The 26,616-nt window shown below is 45.5% G+C and overlaps 1 protein-coding gene across 2 annotated transcripts in view; it reads right to left on the minus strand.

The window, feature by feature from the left end:
- The window catches only part of BRINP1 (BMP/retinoic acid inducible neural specific 1), an 87,846-nt gene that overhangs the window by 59,227 nt on the left and 2,003 nt on the right, over positions 1 to 26,616 (minus strand). The window lies entirely within an intron of this gene.

Genomic DNA, 26,616 nt, shown 5'->3' on the forward strand with positions numbered 1-26,616 from the left:
TCAGGGTAAAAGAGACATGAAAAAAACACATTTTAAAAGCCTTCAGTCTGCCTGCATTACTGCTTGGAGTATCTGGCAGTGTTTTATTCACACCTAAGTGGTGCCTTTAACCTCCTGAGCACATACCACCTTTGAAATAACCAGGTCCCGACCTGAGCCATCCTCACCCCAGCTTTTCCATCATTTCCCTCATGAAGTTCTCCGCAGTGCCGCAAAGACGAGCGAGGGCTGGGTGCAGAAGGTGGCCGCACCCTAGGCTACAATTACCCATTTATCGTCCCTTTAATGCTGTGCCAGAGAAACGTGTCTTCTCCTTTCATGTCTCACTGACGATCTGTAATCCATACTCCATGCAACCTGAGCAATCTATAAAGACCCAGCTCTTGCTTTAAAGTGTTGCCAAAAAAGAAATAAAACAAAATAATTACCCAGGTTTCAGCGACGAGTGCATGCGGACGCAGAGACACACACACACACACACACACAGCCACACGTGACTCTGAAATCCTGCCAAACGCTGAAAGATAAAAATCACCCCAACCTGCTTCCCTGACGGGGTGCTTGGGAGTCATGTGTTTGGAGGGGGGGACGGGGTCTGTTGCTATTGGGATCACAGTAGGACCTCGGGGCTCTTCCCAAGATTGAAGTTCATGCTGAGCATGCATATTGAGCAGTGGGAGATTTACTAGGAGGCTTACGGGGGTGCTCCCCAGCACCTGGTGCAGGGCACGCCGTCCATCACATGCAAAGCATGGCTGCGGGCAGCCCTGCTACGAGCCAGCTCCTCTCCCCGATGTGTTCGGTGTCTGAACAGACAAGACATATGATGAGTGGGAAGGGAAACAGAGGGGTGAAATGCCTTGCCAAAGGTTACGCAGCAAGCCATGGATACAGCTGGAAGAGAGCCCTCGTCTTCTGACTCCCATTTCCAGCGTTTCAGCCGTTAGATCATCCGCCTCCGCAGTCATGCTGCTGGCACGGTGCCCCTCTCCGAATGGAGGAAGGGGAGCAGCTCGGTTTGTCAGCACCCGTGCCCAACACCAACCCCATTCCCTTCGGCTTGCTAACCGGGACTCTGAGGGGAACACAGCAGCAGCAGCAGCCCAGCGTGCTGGGTTGTGCTCCCCACTCATCAGAACTGAACATCCTCATTGCTGGAGCTGCTGACGCAGCTTTGAAAAAGCCCTCTCCCCACACAGGACATGTTCCTCCTCCTGCCCACCTCCTGTCCATCTGGCTGCCTTGCTGAGTTTTGTGGGGATGTGCCAGCATGGTGGGGATGCCCAGGCAGAGCAGCCTTGAGGCCATGGCCCTCACTCTGGGAGTACAAACCTAGCCAAAAGTTGTCCTCAGGACAGCTGATACCCACACGTTTCTGCATTAATATAGCTCAAAGAGCCTGGAGCTACTCTTTAAAAGCAGGAAAAATCAGGCTACGCAGAGCTTACAACTGAGAGTTTTGGTGTCAGGCGTATTTGTACATCTCCAACAACCCTGCTCGTTGGGAGTCTGAGTCCACCACAAGCACTCTGAAAGTCTGCAGTTCCTAGAGGGAAAAGATCTTGCTAAGAAGAGGTTGCACTGGTGTGCTAGAGGCCCCATGTACATTTGCAGCATTGCATGTGGAGGTGAGAGTCTGCCTGCTGCAAGCACCGTGGTACGGTGCAGAGGGCATCAGCATCATGGCTGGCGTGGCCATCTCCTTGACTCCAGGAGCTTTCTCTGGGAACAAAGCAAAGATGCAGCCCCTGGCAGCGAGTGCACATCTTCTGCGCGGGTGTATCGGATCTGGGAGTGCGACGGGGAGCACAAGAGCCAAGTGTGCGCGCACGGCGGGGCGCGTGGGAGGCCGCACGTGTGCACAGCATGTGCCTGTGGAGCTGCGGCGAGCTCAGCAGCGCTTGACAAAACAGAATTGTGTAAAGTCTAGTTAAAAACGACAGTCAGCTGTTGCATTGCATGAAGAAATGAAAAAAAAATTAAGGATGGGAAAGCCAACGAATGTTCGCTTTTTTCTGTTGGGCACATATAAACTTCTTTCTAATTGCAGATAGAATATTACTGCTATTAAACCTAATGGCACCTGTAGCTCCTGACTGAGGAGGTTGTTCTTATTCTGGGGACATTTTTAATATTAGCCTTCACTGACTCCCATTTCTGCCATAAACAGGACAGATCTCAGTGCTTTAGTCCCTCACCTCTAAGAAAAGAGCAGTACTACTTTACCTTAAAAAAACAGGGTTTGGGGATTCTTGCCCCACATCGAGGGGCACACAGCATATTCTGAGTGGGGTATGGTACAGGTCTGCTTCCACTCACAGTGATCATGAACCTGAGGTGTTACTTGGAAATGCTCTCAGCTACATCCCACTGTGAGCATTTCCATATTCCAGTTCAGGAGATTTTTTTCTCCTGCTTCTCTGTTCAGGCTGCTTCTCTGCCCCACTGCTCATTGCATGCCCACAGCACTCTGCCATCACAGGCACAAGGCTGCAAGCTCAGCATATTCACTGCTAGACAGGTACGTAGGTTTGCTGCTGATAATGATCTGTGCACATCCTCCTCACCCTCTTGGTTGTCTGTTCATTAAGCTCTTCCATAACTACTTCCTTCATCAGCCAGCCTGGATCAGTTTTCCTTTAAACATTTCACTTCCTATTGAATTTCTATTGCAGAGAGGAAGGGAGCTCTTACATACCAAAGTGGAGCGATAGCTCACCTCCAGCTCCCAGCTCAGTGCAAGCATAAACAGAAATATGAGAACAACTAAATGAAGTGGGCTTCAGAGAAATCCCACTGTGTCCTTCCATATCTGAGCAGCATACACTGGGGAGATTTCAGTTTATAACAGAGAGGAGATATTCACTAATTCCCCCCACACGCATCTTCGTCCTCCCTTCCTTTCCTGCTAGGTCGAAGTTAGAATCAGGATGAATAGAAATGCAATGACTCTTAACCAGGGGTTAAGACATGTCGAGGACATGCCTTGAGACCACAAGAAGTGGCCACATCTCCCACCTGGAAGCTGGATACTGGAGGTATCAGTGCTGAGAGCAAGGATTGGTGCCTGAGGCAGTGAGGGTAGTAGAGCACAACTGGGTCTAGATGACTAGCACACAACCACCTTTAATTTTTTAGTAGTATCTTTTTCCCCCCTGTAGCTTCTATAGAGATGTTGTTTCGCATTAAATATTAATACACACCACGGGGCTGGTCCCCATGGAAGCTATAAAGCTTACTAAAGTGGGACTATTTTGTGTCTAAGGCAATAATGTGAGGTCTACTCAATCTAACTGCTAACAAGTTTGAATCTGAAATTAATTTGTTATGTGGCATTATGGGGCTTCACTGATGTAAGTTATGTTCTGTGGATTCAAGGCGGATGGGGGAAGAAGAGGAAGGGGGGATGTCTGCATGTATATAGCCTTTGGGTAGGAGACCCAAGACAAACTAAAAGCTAAATCTGTCACAGAAGCAATCTCTGCATTAAAGGACAGCCTTGGTAGAGGAGAACACTGGCTTTTGATCCAGGAAGCCAACGTTCTGCTCAATTCTGCACAAGATGCGCCCAGTGATCATGGGCAATGCCCTTAAATGTATTATTTTTCCCCCTCACTTTCCTATTATCAGCTTGAGTGTACAATAGCATTTGTCAGACTGATTTGCAATCTTGTTGGAGAAGCCACTGTCTGAGGATAGCACTTAGCAAAATGCAGCCCTGCCGGCCACATGGCTCATTAGGTGTTCGTGTCCTAAAAGCGATGAAAGACAACCACCTCAAGGTGTCAGAAAGCTTTGCAATGCAGCAGTTAGAAAAAAAAAGAAAAAAAGAAAAAAAAAAGCTACAAAGCTTATGCCCACTCTGGAGCATTACACAGTGCTGTAGTGATCTGGGTCCTTCTGGTTCATCTCAAAAAGCAAGATGATGCAATTATCGCATCTGTTAATAAACATGATCAACTGGTGAGCCGGGACATAGGTTCAAGTTCACAGTAAATAAGTGCTGAGATAAGAAGATGTGAGAAGTACTGATTCTGAGGCACATAACAATCAGTTTCCAGTATTGTCCATCACGAAGGCACATCTGTCATGGTAAATGGAGATTTCTGTCGCAACCCCTTTTAGGGAGGCAGTTTAAAAAGGCCTTATTCTAATCAGAATTCAGCCTGGAACATTAAATGTTCCTTGTCTTATAAGTCTTCAGGATTCTTGGAGGAAAAATAGGCAGGTGCTTTCTGTAAAGAGCAAGTTGTATTTGAATGTACACTTAATTTCATTGTGATTGATATCTGTGTGTTAATTATATTCTATTTTGGGCAATACCTTTGCTGTCACAAGGCAGTGCCTTTTATCCAAGGAGTTCAAATTGAATTAGAGACATTAATTAAAGCTCTCAGCACTCTAGTAAGGCAGGCAAGTGCTGTTACTCCCATTGTTTCTTGAAATAAGAAGAAAGGAATAAAGCTGGGTGTCTACTTAGCCACTTAAAAGGTAATTTTTATACAGCTGGGTAGCTCAGAATGGTAGATTTTACAGAAAACGATACTGTGAGATCAGATTCTTGTTGGGGAGGCTGCGTAGCCCCAGATCACCGCTGTAAATGGGAAGGCAGAGTACAGGAGTTGGCTCTCTGTTGCTTGCTCTGAACACTACGCTTTGCCTCTGCCTCCTGGGATTTTCCACCTTTCTTCTAACCTCTGTACCTTTCATTTATCCCTTCTATTAGAGTCAAATTGATCTTGCACACATCCCTTCTGTTTTCTCACGCTCATTGTTGTAAACTATTACCATCAGAAATGTAGACTTGGGAAAGAGAAATTACCGAACACATTATTTTTAGTAAAGAAATAAGTCCCCTATCTCTTCAAGCTTCATGCACCAATAATTCTTTCTTGTGTCCCACATTTGGTTCTTGGCAGGTTGAGAGAGGTTTCTGCCTGCTGCCATTTAACAGAGGGAAGAGGCTAACAATTGCTATTTGTATCTGAAACGCTTCTGTTCTGCAGCAACTTCACATGCTGCTTTAGGATGCTGATAAATTAGTAAAAGACTGAAGTGTCAAGGGAGAGATGAAACAGTTCATGTTAGTTTAGAGCTCGACCCTGCAAAGTGACGAACGTCTGACCTCATTTCAGCAAACAGCTTAAGTGCATGCTTAATTTTAAGTGTTTTTACCTTCTCCTAGATTTTATTCAACATCCCCTGCTTTAAGTACACTCACATTTCTGCTAGACAGGTAACTACTGCCCGGCACCTTTAGGGTTGCACTCTTGGTAGGTCACTGGTTGCAGCTGGAGCAACAATATTTATGTCTTGCACTTGATTCAGAGGGGGAATTGCTGGAAGGTAGCTCCTGCCCATGGAGCAGGTTTAGCTGTTCTCTTGAAATGCTGGCCAACAATCCATCCAAGCTGAGAACATCTCTTGTGTGTCAGGGAAACAGGGAATGTGGATGGAAAGGGATGGGGAAGCCAACCTGTCAGGGTTTGTTAAGTCATACAAAGTATGACTTAGACCTGAGGGATATTCATCAGCTGAGACATTTTTGGGTGAGAAAAGGCAAGGAAGGGGGATGAGAAATTCCTCTCCTAAAATAGTGGTACAGTTTAAAAATGTACTTCAACTTTTCCAAATTGTTCATGCTGAAAGAAATAAAAGAAATAATGATTGGGTGATGTGAATGTTTTAGTTTTAAGAGTACCAAGGGGACACATTTCCAAATTTCCCTTTGAAACTGCTAGGGGTATTTTTCCCCCTTTTCATTCGTCCTTCTAGCCTCTTAAGACAGCACAGTGATAAAAATATTTCTTTTGACCCTAAATGACTCGGAGGAAATAAGGCCGTTTTCTTTGCAGTTTGTCAACACTTTGCTTACAACTTGTCAGAATATTCAGTGAACCAAAAACAGCCTATGTATCCTTTGTTATTAATGCAGTTCAACCAGCAGCCTAAAGGAAGCCATTTTTGTGCAAAAACTCTTAATTGCTCCCTGCCTATAGCGAGGTGAGAATCACACTGGTAACAACTAGGTGCCTTATTTCAGCTCATTTGTCCCCACACTCCAGCTAATTATAAACTACTGATGTTCTTGTGATGAGGATCAGAGGCAGCTTGAAAATGAAGAAGTGTGGCAGGGATGCAATCTCCACCAAGTCATAACATCAGGTGGTGCTGGATAGTGTTAACAGAGGGAATTAAACTTCATTAGACCTCACCATGAATCGACTAGCCAAGATGCCAAAGACACTGCTCTGAAATCCAGGACCCATAGAGGCTTGGTTCAGGACTCTACTTAGAAAGAGGATCCATTTAACAGTGCTTGGTAGATCAGGAACTGAGTTAAAAGTATCTTCTGCACATGTGTGCTGATATGGGATGAAGAATGATATTTTGAAGACAGTCCTGCTGAATCCGGGACTGTAACGGTATCGTGCTAGGTGCTGTAAAACCAGGAAGGCAGTCCATGCCCCAAAAAGCTTACAATCTAATTAGAAGACCAAGGACACCAGATGGTCAGGGACAGATGGGGGAACACGAGGGAACAGTGAGATAATACCGCTCAGCGGGCTGCGGAGCAGTGGTGTCAGCACACCAGCAGCCCTACCGTTGGCAAGATTTTGATAGCTATTGTCATAAATGAGAGTTATAAATAGGGAGGCTGGATAATGAGCTAGCTTCGTAGATGTTTGTGAGGAACTCCTCTCATTTGTGAAGTGGCAGAGATAGAATGAATATAGATGGTAATAATAATGATAAATTGCACATTTCTGAGCTGCTTATTAAGAAAAAATATGGTGGGTGGTGAGCAGTAATTTCTATTAAACACTGCCCCTGAACTTGAAATTATTCCTGCTATTATTAAATTATTGTCCAAGCCGGTCCACTTCCCCATAATTTCATTCTAAGTTACACAAAAATGCAGCTCTGCTTTCTGTCTTCCTCGGTATTTATACACCTTATATCAAAGTCCAGTAATCTCATAAGTGTTAATAGGTTTTTATCCTTGCAGTAGCTTTAGGAGATCGGGAAATGCTGTTTTTCCCATTCTGCAGAACGGGAATTGAGACACGGGGTAGATTAATGGCTTGCCCCAGATCATTTCTTAAGTGCTTCAGGAATTCAACCCAAATCTCTTAAGTCTCAGCTCAATGTTACATCTCCTTGCAGTACCCTTCCTACGCACCTTCATGCTACTGTTCCAGAATTAGCTAAGACTTGCCACAGAGCTGCGTAGAATTTTTTTTTTTTTGGATTGCTCATTTTCATGTCAGAAAAATGCCAATTCATCAAAGGCAAAACACTTTGTAGAAATTTGTTGATTTAAGGGAAAAAAAGCATTTTGATAAAGTCAGCTTTTCTTTGGAACAGAATGTGTTGAGTTTTCTATTTGGAAAGGATTGGTTCAAGATTGTGTTTTGTTTTTCATTACATGTTGAGTAATATACGTTAAAAATCAAAATGAAGTGTTTTCTTAAACAGTATGTTTTGACTGAACCAAAATAAATTTTGTAATTTATGCACAAAGAAAATGTCCAAATTCATTTAATACTTCTGTTGCATGTTGGAATAAGGATTTGTAGAAACACCTGCAAACTCTGCACAATAAACTGAACAACTGAATAAAAATCTTACTATTCCCTGCCATTTCTACTGGAAAACTGAAACAGGCAGTAATCTGAAAACTGAATTCAAAGAGGTCTGGGTCAGAGTCCAGAAACCCTGGTTCTTGCTTTCATGCCTACTCCACTCTGTGTGCCAGCCTTGCCTTTCTAATATATTCCATTGCAACAATTTGGACCTGTAAGCAGAGAACTAGAAGGAAAAATACCAGTGCCAAATCTGCCCTGAACAGCAATAATTTAATGTTAAATCCAAAAGATCAACTGTTATCCCACACCTGATGTTCTTTGCATTATTTTTATTCTTCTGAAGTTCACTCCTGGGCAGGCACTATGCCACCACAGCCACATGGAGTGATCCCTGGGAAATGCAAGCAGATACTGCTTATTTTGTTATGCCAGCAATCTGAGGGTACCTAATGATCCTTGCAACTTATGTGTCTTCCTGTTTTTCTTCCCCTCAGAAAGGCGCTTAGTTCTTGACTGAGGTCTTTTGCATTTCTCAGCTCTGGCTGGAGGAGCACAAGGGGTTAAAATCCTCAAGCCACTGCTTCTCCTGGTACAGCTCCTGCTGCTTGGATAATGACAGCCCTGCCTGCCAGGATGAAAAGCCCCATTTAACTCGGAGCTTCCTATGGGCACCAGGTTCTGCCACCGTTCTTGCTGGATGATGCCAGTGGAACCAGGGGCAGCTGAAAATGGGAGGGAAAAAGGACCCCGAGTTGTTGGCTGCAAATTCTGGCCTTGAGCAGATCCACCTCTCATATCACACGGGGTGAATGAAGAATTTGCTGTGGCTGTAAAATCTCCATGAATTTAGCCACACCAGCTCCTGCAGCCACTGCCTGAGCCTGTTGTGCAGCAGTCCTGCCAGGCTGAGACCTCACGAGGCTGGCACGGCTTGGGTTTTGTGGAGGAACAGAGCTGGAACTGGAACCAGCATTACGCTAACTGGCTACTGCAGTGATGTGATGGATGCTGTCCAGTGACTGAGAGGTGTGCTGCATGAATCTCACATTGATTTAAGGATTTAGGAAGAATTCTTTAGTCCATAGAGCCCTGGTCTGAGGCTGGTTCAGCTCCTTCTACTGTCCTGCCTCCCCATATAGGGGAAGATGTATGCACATTTGTGCACAGGAGCTTAAATTCAGACTCTAAATGTGAGCTAAAATGTGTAATAGCCCCAAATAACAATAAATAAATAAATAAATAAATAAATAAATAAATAAATAAATAAATAAAAATTGGCAGCTTCTGAAATAGAAGCCAGAAATCTTGAATGCTGGTCTCCTGCACCAGGCATGCATCCATGCAGCGCCCAGCAGTAGCAGGTTCTGCTGGAAGGTCTATTGAAGTCAATGAGCCTTGGGTTGGATCTCATTGCAAAAAGATAATCAAATATCATATTAACTCTTAATTTGGAACAGCGTATTAAATTAGAAGCTCAAATTAACCTGAAACTGCATTTATATAATGAGAAGATTTAAAATCTGTGCATCATGAAGGTGGGAGAATTCCTAGCCAAAGCTGTTTTCAGCAGCCTTGAAACCCAGTGCCAACCTACCTGCAGTGCTGCGTTTAGCCTATTCCATAAACCCCAGTTCTGGGATTTTCAATGAGAAGGAAGGATACATGGAAAATCAAGCTCATACTTACTTATCTCATACTTACTAGTATTAATCTTTCAAGCACAGAAGGGTTGTTACTAGCTGGACCCCAACCAATGCCAAGAACTGAAAAATCCCAGAGGATACTGAGAATCTGCACTGGCATCTGACCATCACAAATAATAACCTCTTCCATCAGTGCATCGACACAGATTCTCCGAAAAAGGAACTCACTCCTCTCTAGGTTTAGATTCCTAAACCACTCACAGCTGAGCATCTCTAATATTAAAGCAGTTTGGTACCCGAGTTTCAGGCCACCCGTATCTGTGAGTTTTATTTATTTCCTTCTTTGAGATTGTTCTGCTCTGTGCTAAATCCATCTTGTGACCACCTGGAGCGTTTGAGAGTCTTGGCTGTGATGCTTGTCTGTTTAGATAGACTGTAAGTAGAGCTGGTCAAAAAATTTTGACAGAACAGTTTTTCGCAGAAAAATGCAGTTCTCTTGAAATCGAAACGTTGCATGGGAACATGTCAATTTTGACAAACTTTTTTATGTTTAAAGTGTCAAAACAAATCATTCTGATTTTCTCTCCTCATTTCAGTTATACTGAAATGTTTCATTTTGAGGAGATAAACATGTTATTTTTATGTTGTTTCAATTAATTTGCTTTGACATTTTTATTTATTCCGCATTGTGTTGATATATGTTTAATATGTTTAAAGTATATACCGCAGAAAGCATTTTTTGGTGTTTTAGTTATTATATGTACTATCCTTACACTGTGCTGAATATTTCCCATAGCACTTTAGCGCTATAGAAGCAGAGGATCTTGATGACCTCCAATAATTACTTTTGAATTTTTTTGGCCATAAGAGATTTGTGGGAGCAGGATTCTGATTCAAAATGGAGTTTTAAAAACAAAACACAAACACAAATAGCACAAATCAAAAGGCGAGAATTTCCCGAGGAAATAGCATGTCCGTTTTCCAAGCAGCTCTGTCAGCTCAGTGACTGCATAGCACAGCTTGGGTCCCCTCTGCACTTGACAAAACCAACTTCTCTGCTTGCTTTAAAAAAGCAAATAAAAATAAAAGGAAAGGAAAGGAAAGGAAAGGAAAGGAAAGGAAAGGAAAGGAAAGGAAAGGAAAGGAAAGGAAAGGAAAGGAAAGGAAAGGAAAGGAAAGGAAAGGAAAGGAAAGGAAAGGAAAGGAAAGGAAAGGAAAGGAAAGGAAAGGAAAGGAAAGGAAAGGAAAGGAAAGGAAAGGAAAGGAAAGGAAAGGAAAGGAAAGGAAAGGAAAGGAAAGGAAAGGAAAGGAAAGGAAAGGAAAGGAGAAGAGAAGAGAAGAGAAGAGAAGAGAAGAGAAGAGAAGAGAAGAGAAGAGAAGAGAAGAGAAGAGAAGAGAAGAGAAGAGAAGAGAAGAGAAGAGAAGAGAAGAGAAGAGAAGAGAAGAGAAGAGAAAAGAAAAAAAGAAAAGAAAAAAAAGAAAAGAAAAGAAAAGAAAAGAAAAGAAAAGAAAAGAAAAGAAAAGAAAAGAAAAGAAAAGAAAAGAAAAGAAAAGAAAAGAAAAGAAAAGAAAAGAAAAGAAAAGAAAAGAAAAGAAAAGAAAAGAAAAGAAAAGAGAGAAGAGAAGAGAAGAGAAGAGAAGAGAAGAGAAGAGAAGAGAAGAGAAGAGAAGAGAAGAGAAGAGAAGAGAAGAGAAGAGAAGAGAAGAGAAGAGAAGAGAAGAGAAGAGAAAAGAAAAAAAGAAAAGAAAAAAAAGAAAAGAAAAGAAAAGAAAAGAAAAGAAAAGAAAAGAAAAGAAAAGAAAAGAAAAGAAAAGAAAAGAAAAGAAAAGAAAAGAAAAGAAAAGAAAAGAAAAGAAAAGAAAAGAAAAGAAAAGAAAAGAAAAGAAAAGAAAAGAAAAGAAAAGAAAAGAAAAGAAAAAAGAATTTTCCCAGGGTAGAATCTGCATGTAATGTTTTCATGAGCATCAGGAACTTAAATATCTGAATACCACTGACCTCCTGGTGCCTTTGGCTTCCAAGCCACTTACATGCTTTTAAAAGATATATTCCACCTCCTTCTTGGAAGTCTACCTGTTGTTTTTTTTTCCCTTCTCTCTTTTAGAGCACAGTTTTGCTCCTTCATGCATAGCAGAGGGGTTTGCTACCCATGAATTTCCACCACCAGGTGTGAGCAGTGGCAGAAGCAGGTTGGCAAGAGGGGCAAGGCGAGCAGCAAAAGAAAAGCGAGAGCGGCCTCACAGAGCAGAGCCTGTAATGAGGCAGCGCTATCGATTCTTCATTTCATGGATGAAAATGTCCCCAGCGGCTCCTGTGCACTCTGTGCAGTTCGATAAGAGACGGAGGGCAGCGGGTCTCGGTGCCGAGGTCTCTGCTCGTGGGGCTGAAGACGAGGGGATGGGGAGCCTGTCCCAACCATCGGCGCACAGCACATGGAGCACAAAGGCCGGGCGTGGAGGTGGATGGAGCAGGGGGCAGAGCAGGGCTATGCACCAGCAGCCTCTGTTCCCCTCTCCTTCCCATTCTTCCCACCAAAAGAAAATCTGAAGAGGCAGCAAGGGCTGCTCCCTCCCCCAGCCAGCACCCCTTGCAGAGCACTTAGTCCCAGCCTGCCACCTGGGCTTCCTGGGCGAGATGTTTTGTGCAATGTGAATAAGCACCCCCAGCCTTTGGGGGTTTATTTAAAGTAGCAGAGGCCTTTCTGTCTGCGTGCCCTCTTGGAGGGCCATGCCTCTCCTGCCAGGCACCGCAGTCTGAAACCCAAATCCCCTCACGCAGCTGCTCTAAGTGCACCTTTGCATGCAGATTCACCCGGGTGTCTACGGCTGCTCCAGCTGGTCTGTCACTACAGATTAGAGCTTCTGTGCTAATGGCAAGCGCGGCTGTAGTCTGAGACGTCTATTAAGGGATGATGTTTCCCCTCCCTGCCCCACAACCGGCTCCATCCCAGCCGGTGTTTCTGTGCGCTCGGCCTCGACGCTGGGATGGGAGGGGAGAAAAGTGCCCCCGTTTGCTTCCCTTTTAGGCAGCAATGGAGCAAGTTGGAGGCAGAAAAAGATGGCTGAGGATGAAGAATTTTGAAAATCAGAGTTTAGTAACTTGAATGTTGATCTTGTCCCTTGTCACCTACACATCCAAAATATCACAGCCCCATGCCTTTGAAAACAGCATGTAACTGAGCACTGAACTGCCCCCTGGAGAAGTCCTCAAGGGAAATGTTTCGTGATTCCAAGGCACACAGTGGAGTCTCCTTGGAGAGGAAGAATGTTCCTGCAGGGAGAGATTGCCCATCCATGCCAGACACTGGAAATCATTAGCCTTTCATTGCCAGAGGATTTGAAGGCTGCTGACAGATCGAAAAGAATTGGCATGGACACTTGACCTTACTCCATTGCCAGGGGGAAATCATTGACCAGGAAGAATAGCACATGCTCTGCTCGGCTCTGCAAGGGGAGGGAAGAGGGTCTGGAAGAGTTTGGAGCTATTTGTAAAACAAACACTACAGCTTCAGCACAACCTGTGCAGTTGGCCAGTGCTGTCACCACTCGTGAGCATGCTGGAGGAGCGACTTCCAGTTTGGCACATGTCAGGTGCCATCACAACTCCTCCTGCTCCAAGGGGGCATTCAGAATGAGGGTCTGCCCAAAAGGCTTTCTGGTGAATGCTGACAGATTCACACCTTTGAGGGCTGGGAACAGGACAGGACATGTTAAAGTGCAGTTTACAGTTTCATTGGCACAGTGTCCTGCCAAAAGGAGAGCCTGGTCCCCTCCACCAGCAAGCACACAGCTGAGTTCCCCACTGCTTGATAGATCCCACATGCCTCTGCAGCCTCCCCAAGTGACTGTCTGACAGCGATCCAGAGCAGGCATCACATTTATTTCTCCAACAACTTGACTCGCAGGAAGATCCTTGTGCAGTCAGCTGGCCAAATCCAAATCTGAAAAACACCTCCATCACTGGTCATGATTAATTAATTCTGCTTCGACATTCCCCAGGGCACCTACCAGCTACTCAGAGCTGCTGGAGAAAGAGACACTGCTGTGGAAAAGGAATGAAGAGATTTTTCCTCGACTGCAGCCGTGGAATTAGATAATAAATAACTAGATAGATAAATAATTTTCTATGAGCAGTAAATCAAATGCAGAACAGGAATGTGGCTAGCTGGCTTATTCCTGTGAAATCAAAGGTGTTTGGAAGGAGTTTCCAAAGAAGGGTATTTAAACTCTACTGTGCTCGTGAAGACATAGCCTGAAGTTATCTATCACATCTAATGCCACTGTTTATAAAGACAGCCAACTCTTCTTGGACATTTTATTCTTGCTATAATATTCTTGGCCCAAAGCAGCCCAAGGAAGCTTCCTCCTAATTTACATCTCTGTTCTCTCCCTCCTCCTGCCTGGATTGCAGGTTAGACAACATCTTTTGTTCCCACAGCATCATCACAGTTCCCCCCACCAGCTGCTATGTGCTTGGCCTCTATTCCTTGGGGACCTAGAGGTACTTATAGGCCTAGAGTGCAGATTCTTCAGTCTCCTCTCCTATCTAACCCTTAAATGCTTCTCCTCCCTAAATCCACGCCCTCTGTCCACATCGCTCCATTAACCACACAACAGAGGCTCCAGAGACAAAAATGTTGTTCTGCAGGACTCGAGGACATCAGCAGGGGTTCCAGCAGCATCCCGGCTTCAGGTACCGACCCTGTGATGTGCGTTGTACCAAGCAGATGGCGGCCTAATCCCTGCCAGCGTGCAATGCCCAGTGCGCAGAGAGCACCCGTAACCCCTGTCTGATCAAATATGCGTGCTTGTCTCTGATTTTACTCGAGTGCTAGAAGTCCCTGTGCACAAGCTCATCCAGACAAATCGAGTGTGAGACGGCCAGGCTTGAGTCCTGTCACAGCAGGAGGAGGAAGCTGCTGGTTCCTCCTTGCCTGCACATCTCCTGGTCCTGTAAGTCTTTGCTGTCCTTTTGGCCCTTGAGAAGACAGCTCCCAGCTTTCAGACCTGTTACATCCTCATCCTTAGATGTTTGCCTGGGACTCTGTGCTCCTGTTGCAGCCAGGGTTTCCATATCCCTGCCCACGTTCCTGTATGCCTTCAGCTGGCTCTAAAATCTTCTCAGATCGGCCTCTTCCCCCCCTCTTCACTGCTCTCCTCCTTCACCCACCTCGCTCCTTCTCTAGTCCCCGCAGCAGGCACAGGCAGGACACTTCATTAACACTTGCCACTTCGTTAGCCGTCTTCTGCGGGAGAGGCAGAGGAGGAGAAGAGAGGAAAGTGTGCAAAAAGGGAGAGGAAGGAAAGTTGAATTAGAGGAAAAGTAACAAGGAATTGAAGGTGTGAATGAGAAAGTGCAGAAGAAGAAGAAGTATGAGACAAATCTAATGGGTGAGAAAGGGACTTATAATTAATCTGCAGCCTAGTGAGAGAGCAGGGAAGTGGAAGTCAAGACCATACACTTCTCCAAAGGCTTCTACTACTGATTTACTCTGTGGCTCCAGACTAATATTTTTATTTTCTCTTTTATGTCCCCCTGCTCTATACCCTTTGAGTATATGTTATTTGAAGTACGAATTGTTTTTAACTGTGGAGCACAAAGGAAACTGCTAACATAGGCATTGAAGAAGCGAGACATTATTTTTAACACATACTAAAATCAGGCACAAAAAAGTGCTTGGGGATCGACTGACAATGCTTATTAATTCAGGTTGAATTCATTAGATAGTTACTGTCAAAAAAACAGGATGGGAAAAATCTAAAAGACTGAATTATTTCTAAACTCATGTTTCATATTGAAATATTTATAAAGTGGACCTAGAAGGAAATGTTAAAAAAAAAAAAGTGAAACAATCCAGCTCTGAAAAAATATATATTTTTGTAAAATTTAAAGCTTAAGGTTATTGTTTTTATTCTCCTTTCCTTTAAATGTCACACATAAAATTTTCATTCTTCCACCCCAGCTATGTTGGCATGATTAGAATTATTTTTTCCTTTAATTTTTTTTGATTCAGAACCAAACTTTAAGAAAAAATATATATATATTAATCTCTCATCTCTATCAGGAATTATGATAACTGTCTGTCAAATCTTTGTAACAATATGAGACAGCTCAGCAAGACTGAATTTCTGTGAGTTTCTTGAGCTGCTGAATTTCATAGTACCTTGTTCGTTTCTAGTCTAAACTTATATTTAACAGAATTTAAAGTAAGATTTACAGAAAAATAAATGAGCAAATCCTTGTTTCCAAAATGTGAGGAATGTTCCCATGAAAAAAATCTTGGAAAGATTGGGTTTACTTTTTCCGTTAGAAATTGCCAAGAGAGTTACAGTACCCCTTTTTACCTTTTATTTCTCTGAATTCTTGTTTTCCTATTCTCTTGGCTCTCCTCTTTTTTTTTTTAAAGCACATCTCTCTCTAACACATAACCAAACATGCATGACATCCCTATAGAAAATCAAAACGTTTACCATGCAGATGCGCCTGTCACTACCCCAAAAAAAAAAAAAAGAAAAAAAAAAAGAAGCATAGCTCCCTGCAACCAACCATCCCCGAGCCAAACCACAGAAGAGCACCCTAAATGAGACATAGATGCACAGGGACAGGAGCGGCATGTGCTGTGACCCTGCTCCTCAGGCATCCTCTACCATCCCCGTTCCTGTGTCTGAGCTCAGGCATGGGACCCTGCTCCCAGCAACCTGCTGGCAATCTCAGTCCCAGAGGTATTTAGGGAAGCATCCCTGCTTAGCTTCCTGCATCCAGCAGATTTAAAGAAAATGAGGTGTTTATATAGGACCTGGGCATCCAAATATCTCTGGGTGTTTCTACAGTGTCCATGAATTTGGCTCACAGGTTTCTTTACCAAACACACTGTCTTTGTACTAGTTTTCTTTTGGGTTTTCTCTGGGGGGAAGAAAGCTTCCCCAAAGAAAAAAAAAAACAGTTGTGGGTATAGTTTGCTTTATTAACAGCAGTTGTGGGCAATATAAGCAAGCATAAACACAAACCTTTCAAAGACTTATTGTCATCTTACACAGCCGTTCAGCACTGTCCCAGCAGCCGTTTTACTCTCAAACACTCTGCACAGGATGCATGCAGTATGCATCCTCAGCATTGTATTCCCAAAATACTGCATTATTGAGCTAGAAATCAGCCCTTACATCCTTTCAGGAGCCTGGAATTTTAAAATCACGGACAAAAATAAAATCTAGAGTATATCTAATCTCTCCTATTATTATTATTATTATTACTATTATTGTTGCTGTTGTTATTATTATTATTATTATACTCTCTAATTCCAAATCTTGCTTACAGAGATCCGCTGTAATGCTCTGCAAGCTCAGCAGAGCATGTGTTTGTCCCCAGCCCTTCCATTCATGTTCATTATGACACCTGAGGTGGGATCATGCCCCCAGCATCAGAGAAGTGTCCCTGGTCTCTGAGACAGGACGGGTTTGGGTACTGCCCTGTGCTGGTCTCAGGGCTCTATGGAAGAGCTGCCTCCCTTCCCCTGGAGCTTGTTGCATTAATGGGAGAGAAACCCAGAGCTGTGTCCTTTGTAACACGGTGATTCCCCCCTGTGAACAGCTTGGAGGAGCAGCAGTGAGAAAACAAAATGCTATGGGAAAACACACTGGCTGCCTTCAAACTTCAAAACAAACAAAGTAATGAGAAGCACTGCAGGAGAATCCACTGGCAGGAAGGAGTTATCAGCCTCCTTTGCTCTTCTTTTTAATGTAAGCAGCTTTATCATTAATTGCTATTTACTGCAAATGCTGAAATTGGTTAAAAGACTAATATGCTGCACTGAAACAATCTTCATTCAGCTATCTCAAAGCACAGTGTGCATGGGTGTGCATGCAAGCATGTGTGCACACACTTCCTTGGGCATGTTGTGTAAGCAAAAGCCCCATATCTGTGTGTAGGAGAGGGGAAGAGATAAAATTAATGTATTCTTCCCTTACATGTTCCAGCAAAAGGCTAATTTCAGTGGTGGATTTAGGCAAGGAGAGGAGAAGTTAATCTAGGTCAGACTTACAAACACAGAGCCATTTTGCTGGGGTGGTGGGGAATTAAATGCAAATGGGGGCTGCTTTTGCCCAGCACTGGAAATGTAAAAGACTCAGCACTGCTGAACACCAGCCTTTGGGGGCTATATTTCCTGAGGACACGGGTTGCTGAACTCTTCCAAAAATCCAGATTTTTCCTTGTGCCAAACTTGGAGCCAAGTTCCCTGAGTGGTTTACATCCCCTGTGCAAGCCGGAGGGCTTGGAACCGCAGCTTTGACAGAAGAAATTCAGCTCCTCTGCCCATGCATTTAAAGAGCTCTTCTGGAAGATATCAGCCTAAGTGACCTGCCCAAGGTCATATATAACACGGTGGTGACAGCATCGGGATTGAACTATCTTGCGACGGCGCTGCTTTATTCACACAGTGCTGTTGCATCCCAAAACAGCCGCTGCTCCCTGTCCGCTGCTGCCTTCCACTCCTTATCGCAGTCTCCTTAGAGACACATCTGTCCTGTGCTCCGTAAACCATAATATACCCATAGTCTTTTATTCACTATCCATCACCGTGCCGTTTTATTACAGATCCCTGAGTTACCCAGCCTAGCCTACAATCTGCTTATTCCTGCCTGCCATTCTCCCTTTTCAACCCTCACCTCACCTCTCAGCCTTGGCAGTGTTTTAAGTCTTCCAGGTACTTGAAATGCAGGGACAATTCTCATTCCCTGGGGCAAACCCAGCAGAATTTCACCAAGGCCAGTCTGCTAGTCTCTCTCTCTCTCTTTTCTCTATTTTTAATGCAGATGGTTGGAAATCAGAACCTAGCACTGGTCTCTGCAGTCACATTTGAACCAGCCCTTCAAGAATACTAACTCACAACTGCCATTTTAAAGCTCTGATTCCCATTCTTGCTGTCTATAAATTTTCCTTCCCCTCCCTTCTCGGCTCCCTTCGTTAGAAATCAATCTTCCAATAATGCAGGTAAACTGCAATCCTACCCAACAGCTACTTTTCTGCATACATCTTTCACATGCATTTTGCAGAATGAGAACTCCCTTGTCCATCCTTCCCCTTTCCAGCCAAGCCCGTAAGCACAGTAATCATCACACCTACAGAACACCTCGTCGGCAGATTTGCACCTGCCTGTCACATCTCTCTGCTGTTTGCAAGCCAGGAAGCAGAGGAATCATTTTTCTCAATGTGGCAATTTGTATCAGCATTCGCACTTGCCTTGCCGGTGAACTTTGTGTTCCTACCTGCCAGCTCTGCCTCCCTCCGGGCCCCAGCCACACATCTCCTGGAGCTTTACTCCTTCTACATTACGTGCTCTCGTCACAGCCATCAGCGTTTCTTCCTCCCCACCTTCCTGAAGGAAACACATTTTTACTACTACCTATCTCAGCCTTAGGGCAGCTGGCTGGATTAGAGAGGTCTCTGCACACCTTGCGATGCTTGTGGCCACCAGACACTTCAGAAAATGTCCCCTGCCAAGGCTGAGCACCCGTCTTTATATGACAGCCCATGTACCCTTTCCACAAATGTCTGACTTTGGCAACAGGGAAATATGGCTGATGTGAGAGGAAGGGTGTGGAGAAAGGCAGGTTCCTCCTTCGTCCCACCAGTGTGGGCCTGCTGGGGGTAGAAGACAGTGGGCAGGAGGCAGGATTGTGCCTGGCACATGACACAAGGACAGGTCTCCATCTGGTGGGGGGCATCTTGACCCTCTGGTGCACAGGGGAGAGGAGATGGGACACAAAAGGGCTCCTTCACTGTTACCTCTCCCCTGTGTTGTTCCTACCAGGGCAATTTGGTTGAACTTTCAGGTGCACCGGGTCTTTTATCCCTGCCCCAGCCATCCTCTGTCAGCTTGGGCAAATTCTTTAAGATGACATTTCACAAACGCCATAGAGGTTGATTATCCAAGTGTTCAGCATACCCCACTGCAATATTTAAGGCCCTGTTTTCTCAGATGTTCCGTTCCCTTGCCATCAACTACTTCAAAATCAGCTAAGGCCAAGACCGAGCTCCTATTCCTGCAAACTGAAATGCTTCCACTAACTCTAATAGGATTTGAATTGATCCCTGAGCCTTGTGCTGCACTTCCCCTCGTAGAGAGTAGAGGTGATGGCATTCCCTGCCTCTTTTCCATCTCCTCTGTCTGCACTGGAGGCCCCTGAGGGCAGGGAGCTTGCAGCTGTACAGCACCCAGCACGGGGAGACTCCAGGCTCCTCGGGGCTGCGCACCATCCTGCAGATAACGGCAGCGATGGAGGAAGCTGAAATGTGCAGCTCAGGGTCACTGCAGCTGCTTATAATCACCCATTTTATGTCCTGCTTCAATATCTACTGTAATCAGTGAAATTACTTTTGTGGGAGTTGACACAGAAGAAGAGATTGTTGGATTGATATGCTGTTTGGCATTGGCAAAAACCCTTTTATAATACCTTAATCCAGCACCAAGAGAAGCAATTTGCTAATCTCTTGCTGACTTAGCTTCTAGCAGGATCGGCCATATCCAGTCATATTACCTGGCCAACCATATTATGTTCTTACTATGCAGAGAGAAAATGTCCTTCCTGACCCCAGAAGATGGTCAGCTTTTGCTTTGAAGCATGAGATCTGATTACCATTGTCCTAGATTGCAGAGCTGCAAACGCTATTAATTGCTACAAAGTTACGTAGCCTTTTACACTTCAAATCCGTCCAGACTTTCATCTCAGCGACTTTCTGCAGCAGGGAATTGTGTAGCTTCGCTATAGGCTGAAGAAAGGAGTATTTCCTTTTAATTTACTTTAAAAGTTGTGCCCTTTAATTTTGATGTGTCCCCTTGTTCTTGTATCATCAAAGCATTAAAACGTTTCTGATCACTTTTCATTCTAACCTTCATATACTTTTGTGCTGGAACCCAAATGTCCCTTCTTACTCCAGCTTTCCCATACTAAATAAACTATTCTTTCCTTATTTAACTTGGTAATATTTGTAAAGCAATTTAAAATATATTAATATAGTTCAATTATAATATCACTTCTATTTTCAGTCCTTCCTTTTAATGTCTCAAGTATCCATCTAATTTGCCATCAATCTCCATTGATTCTCCTTCTGATGATATGTTAGTCTTTATAATATCCCAGGAAATGTTTCTTCTGCCTTCCTGATCAGCATTTTGGAACAAAGAAAGTGAACTCCAGCAGATCACAAACATGATTCACTCTGCATTCAGCGTGTGTATGGATTTGCAGTTGCTTAGACTTTGATCTTGCAGTCAGGTTTCATTACATCCATTGGACTGTAATAAGGAATTTATCTATGAGATTCAGACCACAGGATTGGGCCCTTTGCAGATATGATTACACTGGCTCTGTGACACTTGATGTCTAAAAGCAAGCCTACATTCAGTATTCCTTGAGCAATATTTAAGCACTCAGTTACGTACTCTGCAGAAATGGGGCCTGCAAGCCATGGAGACGTGGGTATGATGTGATGTCTGTAAAGTCACAAATAGGGCAGGAATGGAGAACAAGAGACAGTTATCTACTCTTCCTTGTCCAACCAAAAGTTGGAGGCACCCAAGGAAATTATGTGGTAGCTCTAAAAAAAAACAAATGAAGTACCTCTGCACACAACCCATACCTAACTTCTTTGATGCAGGATGTTGTGAGAACTAAAAACAGGAGTGCTCCAGAAGGAATTAGCCATGCTCACATGAGCTAGGCCTCCTGGTGACACTGCACACAGCTGCCGTGAGACATCAGTCAGCTCCGCATGTCCCCAGCCAGCCGGCAGGTTGTCCCAGGGGCGGCAGCGGTTATCCAGGCTTTTCTGATCCCTTCAGTGTCCACCACTGACCGTGGTGGGACACAGAGTCAGGCTAAATGGACCTTTCATTTCATCCAGGATGGCAGTTCTGGTATAGCTCTTACCCTGTCATCCTGTCTTGGTGTCTTAATCAAGGGACTTTTCTCGGCTTTTGATGGTTTGTTACTTCTTTGAGCATCCTGTATTTATTTTTGCCATTCTGCAGAGATATTCTGTTCCTCCACTTTCAACAAATGTTGCTTTTTCCTGGTGTTTTGGTCAGAGCACTTCTTAGTTGTTCCCAGTTTTAACAAGGCCTGACCCAGTTCCATCATCAAATCGTACCACTCCCTCCTCCATTTCACTATCAAACACCTAGAGCAGCACACCCAGATCTGATCACTGCCTTTTGCCATTAACTTTTCTCTCCTAAGAAGCAAATACGAGGATTGATATGTATATCTATAAATGCACACAAAAAATAATTTTATACAAATATTTACAAGAACTCAAATTACAGCTAATAGTCTACTTTAAGCCAACATGACATAAATATTCTTGCAGAATGTTAATGGGTGGCAATCTAACCTGCCTGGTTAGATTTATCTACTAGCTAGCTTAAAATACGGTACAGCAACCCACCCTCATTTTCAAATCGTTTCTAGCTCTCTCTACGAGAATGGTCATGGCAGATAAAAACATTACCAGCATTCTCGGGCATAAAAGAGTGAAGCCTGGAATTGTTTTGCAGAAACAACTTGGAATTTGGACGACATGACATAAGCAATTCTAGAAATAGCTGCTGGTCTTAAGGCTACATTACGTGTCCCCGTTGCTGCTTTAGGTCCGTTCACAATTTTAGCACAAACGTTGTGCTGTCTTTGTTAGCTCTCTCCTTTCTACTTTCTCAGTATTTCTCAAGCATTCTTCCGGCTCACCTTGTCTCTCCTACGCTCTCCCTGCTCCCTCAAAACACACCTTTGATTTTTACTGAAAATCTCCTGCAGCACAGAGCAGCACAAGAAATGCCTGGAATAACACTAGCATCCTCATATTCTAGCAAGGAGGTGGCCAGAGCCAGGAGGGACCTATAGCCACATATGTACCCCAGCATATGCCTCCGGGTTTCGCTACCCGCTCACCATCTGTACCTGCTTGAAGAGCAGTCACACGCCAAAAGCAGCCAGGCTGTTCCAGCACTCGTAGCCTCACTGCTGCTTATTCCACCGGTCCCAGAAGCCCAGCTAGAGTTTCTCCCCTCCTCATCATGGTTCTCCTGCCTCTCCTGAATTTGGCCTCCTCCCCAGGGTCACAGTTCAGTTCCTTTTGTCCTTCCTTGGTTAGTTTTAGCTTCTTTACACTTTTCTAACGATTGCTCTGAACTGCTGAACAAACGTCTTTTATTTATTCTTCTGGTTCTGGCAGCCCCACCTGGAACGTATAGCCTGCACAAGGCAATGGTTTTAAAGCTCATCCTCCCTGTCTTCCACCCTGCTTAGCAAGTCAGCATCCACAACTGCAAGGATAAATTATCACAAAGGTCTCCAGTGTTTGCAATGTATCTGACAACCTCATGCACTGCTCCAGCGGGGTAAAGAGATGGCTAAATGGGAGTAGTTTTGCCGACTCAGGACTTCTAGCCAAAACTGCATCCAAAATCATGATGGACACAGTAGAATCTAGAGCACAGGCCAGGTTCTAAATCATGCTCTAAATCAAACCCTAAGATAGAGATCCTCACTCACCATGAAGCCATTTAACTCCCCTGGCTTCTGCGGGCTGTGATGATTTACAGCAAGTAGTTCTTGGCTTTTCACAGGTACTCGCTGTACGACACCCATTCAGCTTTAATATGCATAGATGCAGAAGTCTACGCTGTAAGAAGTCCTGCCGTAAGACTCCGGGCTTTAACTTCTACAAGCACTGGGTGAAAAAGCACACTTTCTCCCAGGAGAGCCATGAGCCAGGTTCCAAGCACAAAGGGACTGCAAGAACCCAGCTACTCTGTGGTCTCAGACCCCCTTACTCTGCTGGAAACCTGTTAGTACAGAGGAATGCATGGGAGTGTGAGAGATCCCTCTGCTCCTGTTTATTTTATTTTATTTTTTTCATTTACAACAAAAAGCCCTGGAGCAAATTTTCTGGAGCTACCCCTGTGTGTGAGAGCTTGTATAGCTTGGTTTGTGTCATAGCCTGGTATGTATCAGTGCAGAGCTGGTTTTGTTGCAATTGCGATTTGTTAATGTTGGGAAGGAAAGATATCACTGCGATGGCATTACTCTGTTAAACAGAGCCCACTGCTAATGCATACAGAATATTCTTTCGAGGCCTTGAAAGCTGTACTAGTGCTCCTGGCACCTGAACTTCTACCTCTACCCAGCCTTTCTGTCACCAACACAAACAGTAATAACAACAACGCATACAACATTAACAATACAAACACAACGCCAGCATGCATCTGGCAAAAGCAATTCACTCCGTCCTCCCCTGGAGGCCATCTGGAGCTGGGTTAGATTCTCTGCTCTGATCAGCTTCTGCGGCTCTGCCTTACTCGTAGCCCTACTGCCAGGGTAGGGGCGCTCCATCAGCAATGAAACTGGTTGTTTTTATGAAGTAGGCAAGAGGAATTATTTGTGTAAGAGTCGAAGCATTGTAGCTCCTGTGTCAACACCTCAAGACGTGCCATCAGCCGAGCTGCGGGGATCTCGGTGCCACCACGGTCCCCGCTTGTAGCCAGCGCTGAGCGGGCCTGTCAGGGGACATAGCAGCAGCGCTGCGGTAGGTATGTACGCTCTGCCAACCGCACCTTGTGGGCCTCTATGACATGGGTTACAGCACATGACGTCGTGAGAACAAATAGCAAAAATAAATAAGAATCTTTCTCTCTCTCCTGTGATGCTGCTTACAGGCCTTCCTGCCTCCCGGCTGCAAGAAAGCAGCGCTGAACAGAGGGCTGCAAAGGTGCAGGTGTGTTGTAAGGCTCCCTGGCTCAAGCACTGAATGGATCCGGGGCCTGACCCTCAGCCACTTTTCCAAATGACATGCTTGTGACAGTTCATGCCACCTTCGTTTAGGATCTGATCCAGCATCCCTGAAGTACATTTGAGTCTTTCACTAATTTTCAGTTCAGTCGAAATCAGCTGCTCCTCTGATTTCTGCTCTTTCTCCTGTCCCTCCCACTAGTCCCAGCATTTTTTCTTCCATGAAATGGTGCTGTTCAGCCCCTCGTGTCAGCAACAGCTGTCCTACGCCTACTCCCAAACCCCGCTGAACATCACCCGATCCATCTAGTCCAACTCTGCCCATGCTCGGCTCTCTCTGGACAGAGGAACCCAGGAGATACATCCAGTTTCCTTCCCCAGGCCTCCCTGCTTGATAACGTTTCCCTTTCCCACACCGATTACAAGCCACATCCCTGTCCGACCGAGCTCCGCTCCCAGCACCTCTCCTGGATGTGGCACAGCGAGCGCGGCAAAACCTCCCAGGGCACCCAAAACACCCCGGGGCTGCCCCCGTAGCCGGGAGGAGATGCTCTGCCCCGACTCAGCTCAGCACCAACGGTAAGCCAGCCTCCTATCCTGCCCCGGGCGGCAGCCATCTTCCAGGCAAGAGGAAGAAGCACAGGATCGGACCGTGGGTTTATTTAGAAGCTGGGTCTCTCCGTGCGTGGACGTTCTCCCTTTTTGGGAAGCTGCTCTTGTGTGGCCTGGAAGGAAATGGGCCAAGGTCCTTACGGTTGTTAAAATCTCGTGATACTTTTTGTGAGAGGGATGGTGTAAATCAAAGCGCAGGGCACCAGCTACCTAACTCCGGGTAATTTATATTCTGCCTCGCTAAGTTCATCTCTGCACTTTCAATGCATGAAGCGATTTTTCACTTCCCCTGTAGTATTTGCTGGCACGGAAAAGCTGCTGGGCTCTGTCCCAGAAGTAGCTGCATTTCATCACCGGGCCAAAGCCTCCTGCGCGCATCGGGCCAGATCCTGGGCAGGATTCCCGCACCCACCAGCGGGGCTCTGCCGCCTTGCAGCGGGAAGGATCCGGCCCCAACCCATTCAGCTGCACCTGGCCTCCTCGGAGAAAAGAGCCCTGTTCTTATTTATCCCTCTCCTCCCCGGTCCCCGGAGCGTTATCAGCGCTTGGCTCCCTCTCCGCGGGGCCGGGGCAGGCAGGGGGGAGGTGGGAGCTTTCCCCCCCGGCTCGGCTCGGCTCGGGTGGACTGCGTGGAGCCACAGCGCCCCCTCCCGGGACACGGCGCCGCCGCCCGCCCGGCGGCTCCGCGGAGCTGCGCGGCTGCGGAGCGGGTCCCGATCACGGGGGGACGGGGACCGGGGGTGGGGGGGGGGGTCCCCGCTTAGTTCTCCGCACGAAGCGGCATGATGCTCGGTGCCTAGGTGATTTTCATCCTCGTTTCCAAGCTTACGGGATTTTCATCCTCTTTTTCGAGCTTTGGAGATAAATATATATATATATATATTTTTTTTTTCCCCTTCTTTCTGAACCTTCCTGCGTCAGCTGCTCACACGGTGCCGACACCAAGCCCTGGGCAGACTCTAGAAATCCACATCCATCCATTTCTGGGGGTGGGCAGGGAGCCAGCGCGAACGCACCGGTTCCCAACCGGAGCCAGTTTCTGCAGCGCTTTCCTGAGCAATGCACTCAGCGCAGGCACCGGGACTTCTGCCTGAGCAAAGACAGAGGGATTTGGCTTTGAAGTATTTCTGTTACACAGACAACAGCAATTATGGTCTGCTGGCAGACCCGCTACCTTGTAGAGGTTAGCATCAGCCTTACGCATACTTCCAATGTAGTAAACAGTGAAGGTGAGGAGGGAACAGAGCTATGCTCTCCATCACCTCTCTTTTGGGATACCTTTTTACCCATAGCAAGCCAATTCACCATATGTTCCTCCCCTCCAAAGTTTTAACGTGGACTTTAGTCGGCCCCATTCCATTCCTGCTCTCGGAGAATAGCACAGCCTTCTTCCTAGGCCCGATGGAAAGAGGGGAAGGGGAAGAAGGTCAGAGGGGGGTGCTGGTTAAATACCTCTAATGCCAGTGACATCATCTCCCCCGTGTGTACTACGCCAGTTCTGACCGGAGGAGCTTGCAAAGCCAGATTTGTATTTGTACTCTAAGGATGGGAAGGTTTTGCTCTGAACCTAGGTATGGCTGAAGTGGAGCCTGCGCTGTGTATATCTAGCTATGGATGCATATGCGGTTTTGTTCACACTCACGCTCAGACATGGAAAAAGCAAATGTGACTCCAGCACAGCACTTCACGTTCTTACAGACTGTTCCTTGACCAGAGAGGGTATGACGGGTATGGGAGTGCCACTGCTCCCCTAGCAATCCCCTGGTCCCCTGGCTGCTGCCTTTCCAGTAGCAAAATCATTACTGAGTTCGAGGGAACATGCAAAGAGCAGTAAAACAAACGCAGACTCACAAAACGCCTTTTCTGCTGTGTGGCAAAGGGCTTTGGAGCCAGACAAACCCCAAATCGATGCCTGGAACCAACTGTCAGGGAGAAGCCTACGACGAAGGTGCAAACCACCTACAAAGAGACTTGCAAAGAAGACAGCGTGT

This window comes from Anser anser, assembly GCF_964211835.1.
Source record: "Anser anser genome assembly, chromosome: 21".
Classification (NCBI taxonomy): Eukaryota; Metazoa; Chordata; class Aves; order Anseriformes; family Anatidae; genus Anser; species Anser anser.